This window comes from Schistocerca serialis, chromosome 5, assembly GCF_023864345.2.
Source record: "Schistocerca serialis cubense isolate TAMUIC-IGC-003099 chromosome 5, iqSchSeri2.2, whole genome shotgun sequence".
NCBI lineage: Eukaryota > Metazoa > Arthropoda > Insecta > Orthoptera > Acrididae > Schistocerca > Schistocerca serialis.
Window position 1 is genome coordinate 133,357,561 of NC_064642.1, and position 17,488 is coordinate 133,375,048.

A 17,488-nucleotide genomic window follows, 5' to 3' on the forward strand; every position below is an offset into this window, starting at 1 on the left:
GGATGACACGGCGGTCGGATGGTCCCGGTAACCTACTCGTGGCCTGAAGGCGGAGTGCTAGGTCAAATAAAGTACTTTACGCTGATAAGAATATGAACGCTTTAGACGAACAGTAACGTTAACTTTTGGTTACGCTGGCACAGTGTTAGGGATGTTTAAGAACTGCAAACTCAATGTGTGTGTCTGAATCTTATATAAGCCTATATCCTTTTGCAAATCTCTTTGTTGACCATTTATATGGCCACATAGCAATCAGACTGAAACGTTTTCAACATTTGGTGGATTAGTCGAGCGGTCATGGACTGTGCGGCTAGTCCCGGCGGAGGTTCGAGTCCTCCCTCGGGCATGGGTGTGTGTGTTTGTCCTTAGGTTAATTTAGATTTAGTAGTGTGTAAGCTTAGGGACGGATGACCTTAGCAGTTAAGTTCCATAAGATTTCATACACATTTTTGAACATCATTTGACGGCTGAACGGCTTATCCAGTCTTATTTAAGTCAAGCGTATTTGAATTTCTTAAGGTAAAATGGTAAAAAATGCTAATATCTGTATTCCTGTGCCTTCGCTTATTCTCGACAGAAAAAAAAAACTTTCTAATGACTGTTTTCCAGTTTTCATTTTAGTTTCAATTTTTGTTAATAAATCAGCTCGACGGTCAATCTGTTTGAGATTTTGAGACATACTTTGTGTTTAGACCCAATTTATGACATACTATCTCAATTAATTCCATTATTTTCGAGTATTTAGGAAAACAATGTAATGCGAGCCAAGTTTTTTGTTCGGAAATTTCGAAGTACATTTTTCTGTACAATAATGTCTTAGAAGAATCAATTGCAAAATTAAGGACTGAAGAAGCTAACTGAACTGTTGATATCTCCATGCAACGGTTGAGCTTTTAATACAGTGCTTTCATTCTTGCTGTAAAAATAGCGTCAATTTTAAACAACTTAATACCATTCGTTCTCTGCCACTATAATAGGCAACCAGTTATGCACAGGTTGCTCCCATGTGGTTAGAGTGTTTTTCATGCGTCTCTGACGTATACGTTCCTTCACTGTTTAACCGGTTGGTAGGGACTGGGTGTCGCACGCATGCCTGAGTTGCCTTCGTTCATTCGATGTTGTACATCAAGCAAGAGATGCACAGAAAAAGATACCTTGAGAGGCTACCACCATGCAGGCACAACCACTCGCCTGGCGCCTCTCTGTACCATGCAGCAGCGTCCCGAGCGCGCGGGGTAGCCGAGCAGTCTCAGGCGCCTTGCCACGGTCCAGGTGGCTGCCCCCGTTGGAGGTTCGAGTCCTCCCCCGGGACGGGAGTGCGTGTTGTCCATAGGATAAGTTGGATTAAGTTAGACTAAGTAGTGTATAGGCTTAGAGACCGATGACCTCAGCAGTTTGGTCCCATAAGACCTGACCACAAATTTTCAAAATTTACAATTTCCCGATGGCGCACACAAATCCGGACCTCTTCCTGCTAGCAAGTCACTTCCTCTAGGACATGGAATGCATCCGCCGACTGAGTCGACAGCAAGTAATAAGGAACGCTGTCAGCCATAGACTTCATCGAATCGGCTTTGTAATCCTTCCGCCGACAGTCATCAAAGGACAACGCTCCATGGTCGCTGAAACATTCACAAACCAGCAGTTAGTTCTCTTTTCTGACAACTACCTGCCGTCATAGGAGTCGCTATTTAAGGAGAACTAGAACCAGTGACAGAGTGTCTGCCTGGTGACATTCAGTCACAAGGAAAATATCGATAATGGCCTTGCCTCAGTGGTAACGACGGTTCCCATCACGGCACTGAAGTTAAGTGCTGTTGGGCTGGGGTAGCACTTCGATGGGTCACTGTCCGTGTCGCTCGAGCGCTGTTGGCAAATGGGGTGCATTCACCGCTAGTGAGGCCAATTGAGGAGCTACTTTACTAAAGAAGTAATCGCTCCAGTCATGAAAACTGACAAGTGAAAAGAATCTAACAGTGATCTGTTGGCACTTTCTCTGCACAAAAGCTGCAAGTGTGCTGCAATATTATGAACTCATTTATGAACTCGAATCAAATGTCTCTTCAGAAATTTTTGACTCTCAAAACTGCATAGACGCATGTCTGATCGAAAAACTATTCCATATTGTAAAGGAAAGCTTACTCAGAATCAATCTTAAAACATATTGGATGACTTTGGACGTCCATCACCAACCCATAAAAAATTTATGAGACTTTAGATTAAATGTTTGGTCATGTTAATCTTTAGGAAGCACTGAGTTCTTACTTCGTTCACTCGTTTTGTAGCACTACAAACACTGAGCAATTATATCAAGGAGACACACATGTACGATTGTGGTAGCATTCTAAGAAAGGTGTTGAAAATTAAGAATATCTGTCGGCTGCATTCTCAACATTGGCTGCTTACGCAGTCTTCTTGCGTATTCTAACACTGGTAAGGAGAGACTTACTGACAGGTGCAGAGACAGCTGAATAGGGGCCGAGTCGGTCGTGCAGTAGGGCTGGATGGACGACAAAAATTCTCGCCTGATCGACGTTTCTGCCAGCCGGTAAGAATCGGGCAGCCTTGTTCACTGAAACGATAGGCGCGCCAGAAATACTGCAGTCGAGCTCTATGAAAGAGAGTAGGATGAACAATATGCGTGCTGCCACTCTCGTTTCACACTATTGCTTTTATACAAGATACAACGTCGACATAGGAAGTGTTGGGTGCATCTTGCATTACAAGACCGATTTAAATTTGATACCTTCAGTACGCTGGATGAAAAATTACGACAGGATGACACAAAGAATTTCATTTTTCATGATGTCAAAAACAACATTTGACAAATTATTGCCCAATTATACAAACTCATTTGCAACACGAAGATGCCAACATGTGAAACTGTATTTCCCCTCCGGAAATGCTTGCACTGATACTGAGGCGAGCATACAATAAATTGAAATTTAGTTTTTAGGAAATGTTTATTTTCTATGCAAAAATAAACACCAAACCATAAAAAAGATGTTTTTAGACCAATTTGCAAGTCAATAAAGAAAGTTATCATATTTATACTAAGATGAAATATCACTGTTCCTTTTTTTCGAAAATCTATAGATTCTGAAACATCAGACTGCGTAGAACCAGGAGTCGAACACAGTTCCAAATATGTGTCTTTATCGGATGCAGCTGAGACATGAGAGTGCTCGGCAGGAGTATACACTAAATAGTTATGTTGATTAGGCCATGATGATTGGCACGGTGATGTACGACTGAAAGACTGGTGTACATGTGACGCATTATTCCAAGAAATGTTGGAGATTGGTAATGCATGCTTCTGTATAATTGTTTTTACAAAACTCTTTTATTAATAAGTTTTATGGCTTCATATTGGAAATCTGCCCACCGTTGGTGAAATTCCTTTAAAGAAAGACATACTTCTATTTTGATCCCGCTCAACACATGTTTCAGTGATGGTCATAAGTTTCCTATCCATTTAATTTGTAGCTCTCCTGTTTTTCTACAGCTTATCTTCACGTTGGTGACTATATATATCTATACGGGTAAATAGAACAAAGATATGAACTGAAGTTTGTGCTAGGGAGGCCACTGGTCTAGAGCAGTATGGTTTACGTTGTCACTGTTATCAGGCATATTTGAAGCATTTTTTCGTCTATATATTTTCAACAGAATTGTAGTTAGTCATAAAACATGCATTTCCGCATCTTCTTTGTTTTTTCTTTGACATTTCATCCAATTATCTCTGATATTGAAGAATCATAAAAGAAGGTTGTATACATGGAAGAAGCCTGGAGATACTGGAAGGTCTCAGATAGATTATATAATGGTAAGACAGAGATTGAGGAACCAGTTTTTAAATTGTAAGACATTTCCAGGGGCAGACGTGGAATCTGACCACAATCCACTGGTTATGAACTGTAGATTAAAACTGAAGAATCTGCAAAAAGGTGGGAATTTGAGGAAATGGGACCTGGATAAACTGAAAGAACCAGAGGTTGTAGAGAGTTTCAGGGAGAGCATTAGGGAACGACTGACAAGAATGGAGGAAAGAAATACAGTAGAAGAAGAATGGGTAGCTTTGAGAGATGAAATAGTGAAGGTAGCAGAGGATCAAGTAGGTAAAAAGACGAGGACTAATAGAAATCCTTTGGTAACAGAAGAGATATTGAATTTTATTGATGAAACGAGAAAATATAAAAATGCAGTAAATGAATCAGGCAAAAAGCAATACAAACGTCTCATAAATGAGATCAACAGGAAGTGCAAAATGGTGAAGCAGGGATGCCTGCATCTACATCTACATTTATACTCCACAAGCCAACCAACGGTGTGTGGCGGAGGGCACTTTACGTGCCACTGTCATTACCTCCCTTCCCTGTTCCAGTCGCGTATGGTTCGCGGGAAGAACTACTGCCGGAAAGCCTCCGTGTGCGCTCGAATCTCTCTAATTTTACATTCGTGATCTCCTCGGGAGGTATAAGTGGGGGGAAGCTATATTCGATACCTCATCCAGAAACGCACCCTCTCGAAATCTGGACAGCAATCTACACCGCGATGCAGAACGCCCCTCTTGCAGAGTCTGATATTTGAGTTTGCTAAACATCTCCGTAACGCTATCACGCTTACCAAATAACCCTGTGACGAGACGCGCCGCTCTTCTTGGGATCTTCTCTATCTCCTCTGTCAACCCGACCTGGTACGGATCCCACACTGATGAGCAATACTCAAGTATAGGTCGAACGAGTGTTTTGTAAGCCACCTCCTTTGTTGATGGACTACAGTTTCTAAGGACTCTCCCAATGAATTTCAACCAGGTACCCGCCTTACCAACAATTAATTTTATACCACCATTCCACTTCAAATCGTTCCGCACGCACACTCCCAGATACTTAACGGAAGTAACTGCTACCAGTGTTTGTTCCGCTAGAGGACAAATGTAAGGATGTAGAGGCGCATATCACTAGAGGTAAGATAGATACTGCCTACAGGAAAATTAAAGAGACGTTTGGAGAAAAGAGAAGCACTTGCATGAATATCTGCAGATGTAGAGGTAATTTCGGGAGTACCGCAGGGAAGCGTGATAGGACCTTTATTGTTTACAATATACATAAATGACTTAGTTGACAACATCGGTAGCTCCGTGAGGCTATTTGCAGATGACACGGTTGTCTACAAGAAAGTAGCAACATCAGAAGACTCGTACGTACTCCAGGAGGACCTGCAGAGGATTAATGCATGGTGCGACAGCTGGCAGCTTTCCCTAAACGTAGATAAATGTAATATAATGCGCATACATAGGGGCAGAAATCCATTCCAGTACGATTATGCCATAGGTGGTAAATCATTGGAAGCGGTAACGACCGTAAAATACTTAGGAGTTACTATCCGGAGCGATCTGAAGTGGAATGATCACATAAAACAAATAGTGGGAAAAGCAGGCGCCAGGTTGAGATTCATAGGAAGAATTCTAAGAAAATGTGACTCATCGACGAAAGAAGTAGCTTACAAAACGCTTGTTCGTCCGATTCTTGAGTATTGCTCATCAGTATGGGACCCTTACCAGGTTGGATTAATAGAAGAGATAGACATGATCCAGCGAAAAGCAGCGCGATTCGTCATGGGGACATTTAGTCAGCGCGAGAGCGTTACGGAGATGCTGAACAAGCTCCAGTGGCGGACACTTCAAGAAAGGCGTTACGCAATACGGAGAGGTTTATTATCGAAATTACGAGAGAGCACATTCCGGGAAGAGATGGGCAACATATTACTACCGCCGACATATATCTCGCGTAATGATCACAACGAAAAGATCCGAGAAATTAGAGCAAATACGGAGACTTACAAGCAGTCGTTCTTCCCACGCACAATTCGTGAATGGAACAGGGAAGGGGGGATCAGATAGTGGTACAATAAGTACCCTCCGCCACACACCGTAAGGTGGCTCGCGGAGTATAGATGTAGATGTAGATGTAGAATATCAAGAGCTCAGATGGAAACCCAGTTCTAAGCAAAGAAGGGAAAGCAGAAAGGTAGAAGGATTATATAGAGGGTCTATACAAGGGAGATGCTCTTGAGGACAATATTATAGAAATGGAAGAGAATTTAGACGAAGATGAAATAGGAGATATGATACTGCGTGAAGAGTTTGAGAGAGCATTAAAACTACTGACAGCCTTGGGAGAGCCAGGCCTAACAAAACTCTACCATCTAGTGAGCAAGCTGTATGAGACAGGCGAATATCTGATATTAACCGATTTTTTTGTTACCACCTTTCCTGAAAACAAAAAAGAAAATCTGAATAGAATCAAAACGTTATTGTTTTTGCACAAGATTTGGTGCATAGGACATCAACATCTAAGATGTGTACACTGTTTGTGTGACCGATGACCGTTGCAGTCTGGTCCCTTTAATCCCACAAACCAACCACTGTTTGTGTCTGGGCCATACCTCGCTTCCAGACCTCCGTGGCCCTCCATAACGTTGTGGTTGGCGTTCCTACCGTGCGGCTGCCCAGCGGCTGACAGTTTCCACCAACATCCAATGACTGGGACTCTCGTACTGACTGACCTGGCTGCGTCTTACGTGTTTACGAATGCGAGTACTATAATTCCATACACCTGAAGATGGGATTTTAAAATCTCGGTTCCAGTAGTGGTTTGAATTAATGTTAGTACAACTCGAGCGGATCTCTGTAAATTAATCAAATATTATTTTTCTTATTTCTTGTAACTTGAAACAGGAAACACTTTCGCCAGAGTGCCTTACAGTATCAGACTTCCCATAAAAACCGTTAGTAGAATTGTACATGCGGTTTATATGAAACATCTGTTGTTATTGTACAGCACATATATGCCCATTCCAGAAGAATGTGACTGGATCAATACATGTCAGTTTGAAATTATTGCGAGTTTTCCAAACTGCACAGGGGGGCATTGACGGTAAACACATCACAATAATCCGACTAAAAGACAGCAGTTCAATGCTTCTCAGTCACAAAAGTTGCTATCCTTTAGTCCTGATGGCAGTATTTGATGCAAATTATACCTTAATTTTTGTGGATGTTGATGCTTATGGTAAAGACTGTGACTCAAGTGTTTGTATTGCATAACATTTTACTTCATCCGTACGGTGGCCAAAACTTGAACGTCGATAAGCTAATGTTAACTATCGCTTAAGTAAAGCAAGACGATTTGTAAGTGTGCAATCGGCATAATGTCCAATTAACGGATTATTTTTCACCGAGCTTAAATGTCTCCAGGGGTTTTGCGACTGACTTAGCGACTGCGTGTACTATTCTGCACTGTTTCACCCATAGAGTCGGCCGGGTTGGCCGAGCGGTTCTAGGTGCTACAGTCTGGAACCGCGCGAACACTACGGTCGCAGGTTCGAATCTTGCCTCGGGCATGGATGTGTGTGATGTCCTTAGGTTAGTTAGGTTTAAGTAGTTCTAAGTTCTAGAGGAGTGATGACCTTAGAAGTTAAGTCCCATAGTGTACTCAGAGCCATTTGAACCATCATCCATAGAGAGGAAGGACTTAATACTATGTGTACTGATACGATTACAGACGTGGACTCTGAACTACGAGAATTCCCGCGTTCACAAGCAGTACAAGGTCATCTGTCAACTAATACTACGGCATGTAAGTTCACCAATTATTTAGCTTCTGAATCTGGAAAAATTCCGTGGCAGAATAAGTTCGCCTAACGTAGAATAGTTCAAACATTATGTGACAAACACAGTAAGTATACAAAGAATGTGTCTGCGTGTTACTTAAAAATTAAACAAAATAAATATGGGGTGACATGTTACAACATGTCCAACTGAGAATCTAGCGCACCGTCCGGCTGCCGGTTGCGCAGTGGGAAACAGGTGCTGCATCCGACAGCTGGGCTGGTTATTTTGTCGTCAAGTCCCGTGGATATGCTCTCCCTGAGATACAATGTATCGCTACAGACCCGGCAAAACTGCCGGCCCGGCACACGGCGAAAATTCTTTTCGTGGGTAAGGGCCGCAACACACCAGACAGCCCGTCTGCGACAGCTAGGCTGCGGCAGCTAACAAAACAATGAGAGGGCATTGCAGCCCGAGCACTGGCTAGCTGTGATTCCCCCCTGGCTGAGACAGTCATCAGGACACGGACTGCACGGCGGTCAACCAGCCAGCTGAGAGCAGCGTGTCTCGTGGAGAATGTGTGTAGCTGCCGTCACTGTCAGATCACTTGACGACGCAGGCAGACCTTAGCTTCCATTCTGAAACTAAACTCACGATGGTTTTTGACAGCTTGTTGGACCCGGGGGGGGGGGGGGGGGGGGGGGGGAGAATTTCCACTTCTTGAGAGACGTACAATATATCTTCAAATTTATAGCCATCTCTTTCTAGCATATAACTTCGTAAAACACAGAATGCTTTTATAATGACAGGTGCAAATTCTTCTCACACGTTCACTAGGCGATGAAAAGTAGTTCATTTATTTGCCAGAGTGCTAATCGTGCATTCTACAATTCGCCTAGTCCGAGGCAGCCGGTAGTTAAGGTTTCTTTTATTGTTTATTAAATCCCTTCCTCCCTAAGGACACACTAAATTTTCAAGAAAACCAAATGCCTCCTCTCCGACAATGACGGTACACTATTATTTGATATGGAGCTTTCTTTCGATATTTGTAAATCATAACTAAACCAGTCTTTCGTGCAAAATTGTTTGCTTAAAAGTAGATGAGTCACAATATTTTCCGTATGCTCCAATATGTACTGTATCGATGTTCAAAATGTGTGTGAAACGTTATGGGACTTAACTGCTAAGGTCATCAGTCCCTAAGCTTACATACTACTTAACCTAAATTATCCTAAGGACAAACACCCACACCCATGCCCGAGGAAGGACTCGAACCTCCGCCGGGAACAGCCGCACAGTCCATGACTGCAGCGCCTGAGACCGCTCGGCTAATCCCGCGCGGCTACTGTATGGAATTGAACCTATAGTCCACATCGCATAAAGCAGGTAAACCAGGGAAAAGTAAATTTTTTAATTATAGTAAAGTGAGCCTGAATAAAGTAGCTTTGCGTATATCAGAAAAAGATCATAACATTTTCCACTGCTGGACACTGCGGATGGCTCAGTCCGGCTGCCTAGCGCGTTATAGCACTTTAACTGCTAAGGCCGTCCGCCTGTTAAGTGCTTTTATGTTTCATTTGTTACACTGTGAACCAAGTAAAGCTGTGCTCAGTTGGAAGGCTGATTCTAGGACTGCAGTGCTTCACTATGCATAGTGGTGTGCTCTTGACTTTCTCTCACTTCCGAAGAGACATACAGAGAATTAGAGGGGAAGCAACACTTCACCATATACTCCGAACTATGATGCAACTTGTTCTGGCGTTGTTGTCATTTTTATGGGTGAAGGAAGCGATAAGTATCAGAAAACGACGTACGAACATTTTGTACTGCGGCCATCCACAGGTTTAGATGTGCATCATGGTTCAAATGGTTCAAATGGCTCTGAGCACTATGGGACTTAACATCTGAGGTCATCAGTCCCCTAGAACTTAGAACTACTCAAAAACCTAACTAACCTAAGGACATCACACACATCCATGCCCGAGGCAGGATTCGAGCCTGCGACCGTAGCGGTCGCACGGTTCCAGACTGAAGCGCCTAAAACCGTGTGCATCATGATGAGAAAGACAGCACCAGCTATGTGATAAATACTTATTTATGATCTAGCTTGTTTCATAGCGTTAGAGTCAAACGTCAGGGATACGTCTCTATACAGGGTGAATCACCTAAAACTTGCACTGCAAATATTGCGGAAATGAAAGTGCTATTGCTGTGCGGTTTTCACAGAGTGGGTTGGTAGTCACGGGCTCGTATTGTTGGCCAATAAACAGACTGTAGGAGTTTAGAAAGGGTATTTTTGTGCAGAATTACTCCTTTTTAATGGAACAATGAATACTGACATTAACAAACTAAAAGTAGGGTAAATTAGAATGTCAATAGCGTCTGTCGCAGGATTCTAGGGAGTATCGTTTATGAGATACCGTATTTTGAAAAGTTCTCACAGGTAATTTTCAAAATGACCACTGGCAGCGGCAGTACACGCTTCAAGTCTGGTATGGAACGACTGCTGCACGTGTGTTAGTATTTCAGCGGTGATGTTCGAGTAGACTGCAGTAATACGCCGCCGCATATCATAGGATGTAGTTGGTATGTCCTTGTAAACAACTTATTTCAGCTTTCCCCCAGAAAAAAAGTCTACAGGCGTCAAATCCGGAGAAGGGGACGGTCAAGGTACGAAGTCCTCTGCGTCCAATCCAACGATCTGGGAACCATTCGTGAAGTCATGCTGTAGTACTTCGTGCACTATGAGCTGGACAGTCATCATGTTGGTACCACAGGTTACTTCTAGTCTACAGAGGAACGTCTTCTAGCATCCGTGGAAGATGGTCTGTAAGGAGGCAGCAATACTTGTGCACGTTCAGCGTTCCGCGTATTAAGAATGGGCCTACGAGGTGATGGTTAACTATCTCACACTACATGTTTACACTCCATGGACGCTGACGTTCCACGAAGCCAAGGAGATTGTCAAAAGACAAATAGCGCATGTTTCGGAGTTCTATTTGGCCTCGACTGGTAAATGTGGCTTCATCACTAAACAATTGATTTGGAGTATTTTGTCCCAATGCCTATGTACAGAGGTTTCCATACGGCTCCTGCTGGGGAGAGATGTGACAGGGATGGAACCGATGTCGATGGAGAATGTGTAGGGCACTTGCCTGACTAGCGCCACTTCCTTGTGCGATTACCCGGGAGTTGGCGTGCGGATCAACTGCTACAGTAGCAAGAACATTAACCCCCCACTTCTGGTTGAAGAAATTTATTAGCAATTGCTGAGATGGTTGACGTCCAGTTGGCCGTCTTGCCGCGTGTACCGTGCAACAACGAACTGCGTTCTTCTCATACACCATGAGCATGTCGGCTTTTTCTGCATTAGTGTATCCCACAGTTCACATAATAGGCAAAAAATTGGTCGTTTCTCAAACTGGGGAACAATCAAGAATGGGGTGCCGAGAGGTTCGGTCTTGGGTCCTGTACTGTTCTTAATATACAGGGTGATTCAAAAAGAATACCACAACTTTAAAAATGTGTATTTAATTAAAGAAACATAATATAACCTTCTGTTATACATTATTACAAAGAGTATTTAAAAAGGTTTTTTTTTCACTCAAAAACAAGTTCAGAGATGTTCAATATGGCCCCCTCCAGACACTCGAGCAATATCAACCCGATACTCCAACTCGTTCCACACTCTCTGTAGCATATCAGGCGTAACAGTTTGGATAGCTGCTGTTATTTCTCGTTTCAAATCATCAATGGTGGCTGGGAGAGGTGGCCGAAACACCATATCCTTAACATACCCCCATAAGAAAATATCGCAGGGGGTAAGATCAGGGCTTCTTGGACGCCAGTGATGAAGTGCTCTGTCACGGGCTGCCTGGCGGCCGATCCATCGCCTCGGGTTGTTGACGTTCAGGTAGTTACGGACAGATAAGTGCCAATGTGGTGGCGCTCCATCCTGCTGAAATATGAATTGTTGTGCTTCTTGTTCGAGCTGAGGGAACAGCCAATTTTCTAACATCTCCAGATACTGTAGTCCAGTTACAGTAGCACCTTCGAAGAAAAAGGGACCAAAAACTTTATTGGCTGAAATGGCACAGAAAACGTTCATCTTAGGCGAGTCACGTTCATACTGAGTTGTTTCCCGCGGATTCTCAGTGCCCCACGCTGAACAACTGTCGTCGATTCACTTCTGCCATACTCAATAACACAAAAAGCTTTCTGTTGAGCGGTCGCCATCTTAGCATCAACTGACACTGACGCGTAATCAACAGCGCCTCAAGCGAACAAATGTACAACTAAATGAAACTTTATAGCTCCCTTAATTCGCCGACAGATAGTGCTTAGCTCTGCCTTTTGTCGTTGCAGAGTTTTAAATTCCTAAAGTTGTGGTATTCTTTTTTGAATCACCCTGTATATTAATGACTTTCCATTCTATATTCACGAAGATGCAATGCTGGTACTTTTTGCCGATTATACACGCATAGCTATCACACCCAACAGACGAGAATTAACTGGTGAAATTGTAAATGATTTTTTTCAGAAAATCATTAAGTGGTTCTCTGCAAATGGGTTCTCATTAAACTTTGACAAAACACAGTATATACAGTTCCACACAGTAAATGGAATGACCCCATTAATAAATATAGACTTCGATCAGTAATCGGTAGCTAAGGTAGAATATTCAAAATTTCTGGGTATGCATTGATGAGGGGTTGAACTGAAAAAAACACACTGAGGATCTGCTGAAACGTTTGAGTTCAGCTACTTATGCTATTAGGGTCATTGCAAATTTTGGCGATATACGTCTGAGTAAATTAGCTTAACACGCCTATTTTCATTCTCTGCTTTCGTATGGCATCATATATTGGGGTAACTCATCGCTGAGTAAAATAGTGTTCATTGCACAAAAGCGTGTAATCAGAATAATTGCTGGAGCTCATCCAAGATCATCCTGCAGCACTTATTTAAAGAGCTAGAAATCTTCACTGTAGCCTCACAATATATATATTCACTTATGAAATTTGTTATTAATAATCCGAACGAATTGAAAAGTAATAGCAGTGTACATGGCTACAACACTAGGAGAAAGGATGATCTTCACTACTCAAGGATAAATCTAACTTTGGCTCAGAAGGGGGTAAATTATGCTGCCACAAAAGTCTTTGGTCACTTACCTAATAGCATCAAAAGTCTGACAGATAGCCATATAGCATTTAAAAGGAAATTAAAAGAATTTCTTAATGGCAACTCCTTCTACTCATTAGATGAATTTTTGGATATAGTAAGTGGGTAATTTCCCAACCCCCACAAAAAAATTAAAAATATTGAGTGTCATGTAATATTTTGTCTAATGTAATATCTTGTATAGACACCTTTTATTAACCTGACACGTTCCACATCATTACGAAGTGTCGTATTCATTATCTATGGAACAAGTACTAATCTAATCTAATCTAATCTAATCTAAACTCTAATCCCATCGTCCACCCGAGATCTACTGCTTGGACTGTCACGCACTAACTGACCAGCAAGACACAGTGACCTCAAGGAACACACAAGCACACTGCAAACAAACGTAACAACATCACACCTAGCAACTACACAGGTTGAATTGCACAAATAAGTATCGGTGTGGAAAATTTTCAAAATACTGTATTTCGTTAACTACTCACATTAGAATCCTGCAATAAACACCACTGACATTTTAATATATCCTACTTTTAGTTTGTTAATGTCAACAGGCATTGTTCTATGTAAAAGTGTATGTTTTCACAAAAAATACACTTTCTAAGTATACTGCTGTCTGCTGATTGGTTAAAAACACGAGACCCTGACTACCAATCCATTGTGTGAGCGTGCCGTTATTTGCCGCGCGGGATTAGTCGAGCGGTCTCAGCTGCTGCAGTCATGGACTGTGCGGCTGGTCCCGGCGGAGGTTCGAGTCCTTCCTCGGGCATGGGTGTGCGTGTTTGTCCTTAGGATAATTTAGGTTAAGTAGTGTGTAAGCTTAGGGACTAATGACAGCAAGAAAGAGTAGTGACCCAGAAACTATCAAAAATTATAAAAACTACTGTGTTATATTAAGAAAAGTTATTAAAAAATCCAGGAGTATGTGTATCATGTCTGAAATCAGCAACTCTGATAATAAAATTAAAACAATTTGGAATATTATTAAAAGAGAAACAGGTCAACCAAGAGCAGAGGAAGACAGTATTACCATCAAATTGAATGAAAACTTTACGAACAAAAAGTCAGAAGTTGAAAATATTTTTAATAATCATTTTCTAAATGTTGTGGATATAGTAGGATCCAGGTGTTCATTAGAAGATGCTAGGCTGTTAATGGAAGAGGCCATACCTATGCAATTTGATACAATTGAAATCTCACCCACTTCTCCCTCTGAAATTAGGAAAATAATAAACTTGCTTAAAAGCAAAAACTCACATGGAATTGATGGCATTTCCAGCAAAATACTAAAAGCTTGTTCTCAACAGATAAGTAAGATTCTCAGCCACCTGTGTAATAGCTCTCTGGAACAGGGCATTTTCCCTGATAGACTGAAATATGCTATTGTTATACCTTTGCATAAAAAGGGGGATAGATCTGATGTCAACATTTACCGTCCAATCTCCCTTCTAACAGCTTTATCCAAAATTTTTGAGAAAGTAATGTATTCAAGAGTAGCTTCACTTATCTGTAAAAATGAAGTACTAACAAAATGTCAGTTCGGTTTCCCGAAAGGTTTTTCAACAGAAAATGCCATATATGCTTTCACCAGTCAAATTTTGAATGATCTGAATAACCGAACACCACCCATTGGGATTTTTTGTGATCTCTCAAAGGCTTTTGATTGTGTAAATCATGAAATTCTGCTAGACAAGCTCAATTATTGTGGCATGAGTGGGACAGTGCTCAAATGGTTTAATTCGTACCTAACTGGAAGAGTGCAGAAAGTTGAAATAAGTAGTTCTCGTAACATGCAAAGATCAGCACATTCCTCAAACTGGGGAACTATCAAGAATGGGGTTCCACAAGGGTCAGTCTTGGGTCCTTTGTTGTCCTTATTATATATTAATGACTTGCCATTCTATATTCATGAAGAGGCAAAGTTAGTTCTCTTTGCTGATGATACAAGTATAGTAATCACACCTGAGAAACAAGAATTAACTGATGAAATTGTCAATACTGTCTTTCAGAAAATTACTAAGTGGTTCCTTGTAAATGGACTCTCACTGAATTTTGATAAGACACAGTACATACAGTTCCGTACAGTGAATGGTATGACGCCATTAATAAATATAGACCTTAATCAGAAGCATATAGCTAAGGTAGAATATTCCAAATTGGAAGAAACACATTGATGATCTGCTGAAACGTTTGAGTTCAGCTACTTATGCAATAAGGGTCATTGCAAATTTTGGTGATAAACATCTTAGTAAATTAGCTTACTACGCCTATTTTCACTCATTGCTTTCATATGGCATCATATTTTGGGGTAATTCATCACTGAGGAATAAAGTATTTATTGCACAAAAGCGTGTAATCAGAATAATAGCTGGAGTCCACCCAAGATCATCCTGCAGACATTTATTTAAGGATCTAGGGATATTCACAGTAGCTTCTCAGTATATATACTCTCTTATGAAATTTGTTATTAACAACCAAACCCAATTCAAAAGCAATAGCAGTGTGCATAACTACAATACTAGGAGAAAGGACGATCTTCACTATTCAAGATTAAATCTAACTTTGGCACAGAAAGGGGTGAATTATACTGGCACTAAAGTCTTTGGTCACTTACCAAATAGTATCAAAAGTCTGACAGATAACCAACAAGTATTTAAGAAGAAATTAAAAGAATTTCTGAATGACAACTCCTTCTACTCCATAGAGGAATTTTTAGATATAAATTAAGAAAAAAAAGGAAAAAAAAACAAAAATATTGAAAAAAAATAATAAAAAAAAAATAAAAAATAAAGAAAAAAACACAAAAAATAAAGTTGTTATATTAACTTAAGTATGTTGTTAAATTAACCTAATTATGTCATGTATTGGAAAATTCGACTCGTTCCACATCATTACGAAATATCGTATTCATGATCCATGGAACTAGTATTAATCTAATCTAATCTAGCAGTTAAGTCCCATAAGATTTCACACACATTTGAACACATTGTGTGAAAAGCGTACATCAATAGCATTTTCCATTTCCGCAATATCCGCTGTGCATGTTTTAGGTGATTCTTCTCGTATAAACTCGAGCCATGAAACTACCGTCAAGACTCATGTCGTGATGACGGTGTTACGCCGCTGTTACGTCTACATAATGCTTTTAGTTTTTCCCTTCTTCTTTTACCTCTGTAATAGTCTATCTTGTAAGTAGCATTTTATTTAGACTTGATTGTTACCTACCTTTGTAGATTCTGGGTCTAACATTTAGCTTACATCTCCAGGTTAACGTAAGTTTTAATCACTTAAACATATCATTTGTATTACATTTTTACACCATTCCTGATTACCACTTTTTGCTTATTCTAGGCTTCTTTTAACGAAATGATATTCCATGCATTCTGCCGTATTTTAACTTGACTACCGACCTCTCGCCGGTTGAACAGACAGAACTGGACTGAGTATTCTGTGTCGTCTACTGATTATCGCTTGATTTCAGTTATGAAATAAATGTGAGTATATAATTTGTCCTTATACTTTCATATACAGTTCAACTACAGTTTACCACAAGTAGGATGTTTATATGTTCTGCTCTTGTCTGTATAGGGATGTATCCCTGAAGATGTGACTCCATCTCCATGAAACAAATTTGATCATAGATTCACAGATAAATATTTATTATGTAGTTTAAGCGGCCTTCTTCATCGTGAAGTAGTGAATGTAGTCTGCTGCAAACAGTTACTGACTGATCTCGACCCACGCCGTTCCACCAGAGTACATCAGCACCCATCTGCAGTAGGCTAGAGAACAAGGAAAAAGAAAAGGTTGAAGGTAGATTTACGGAGCATACTAGTTAAATATTTGTGTGAGCCTAGAAAAGTCTTGGAACCAGTCAACAGCGTAACCAGACTCACATTTCATTCTTAGTATGTTTATTTTTTTTAATGTTTGTTGTGATGGATCTTCTATTTTGGAAATAGCTGGTACCTGCGGCTGCACTTGCACATCAGCAGTTTTGTTATAATAAGAGATGATAAGTTAAACTGCTGTATGTACAAAAATATCAGGTCCCTCCGCCCCCTATGTCTCCCTTTTCAGGAAAGCATAGCTAATTAAGTGTGCCCCCTCTCTCCTCCCTCCCAGGCTGTTCCAACACACGATGTGTCAGCATCTGCAACTTAACTGTTGAGCGGTCCGTACCGAGTGGCATGGGCAGGAGCATACATCTATGCACTGTGCTATTGAAGTAGCTATGTATTATATAATGTGTACATGGATCAAATACACAGAAGACTATACAAGGATTGTATTCGTTACTTTAAATTGTGATCTGATTTTGATGGACTAAGGCGTATACGGTGCCTCCAGCCATGCTCAAATTCCCTACGAAAACCCCATGAAAGTTTGTCTAGTAGTTTTGGAGAAGCCTGTTCAAACAGACAGACGCAATACATTTACAGATTTGTTATTAGTGCAGACACAGACGGAAGACCAACACGTTATTTCATTACTTAGCTATTAGTTGATAACAGATGATATGGCAGCTTGATATAAAACAAAAAAAAATAAAAATCAAAAAATATACGAGAACGTAAAACATACGCAATGCAGTTACAGAAATTAAAATACATATTATTACGCTGACGGCATTTGTGGGGACCCTAATAAGAGTTTTACAAAACCATAATAGGCACGGGCACGACTTGT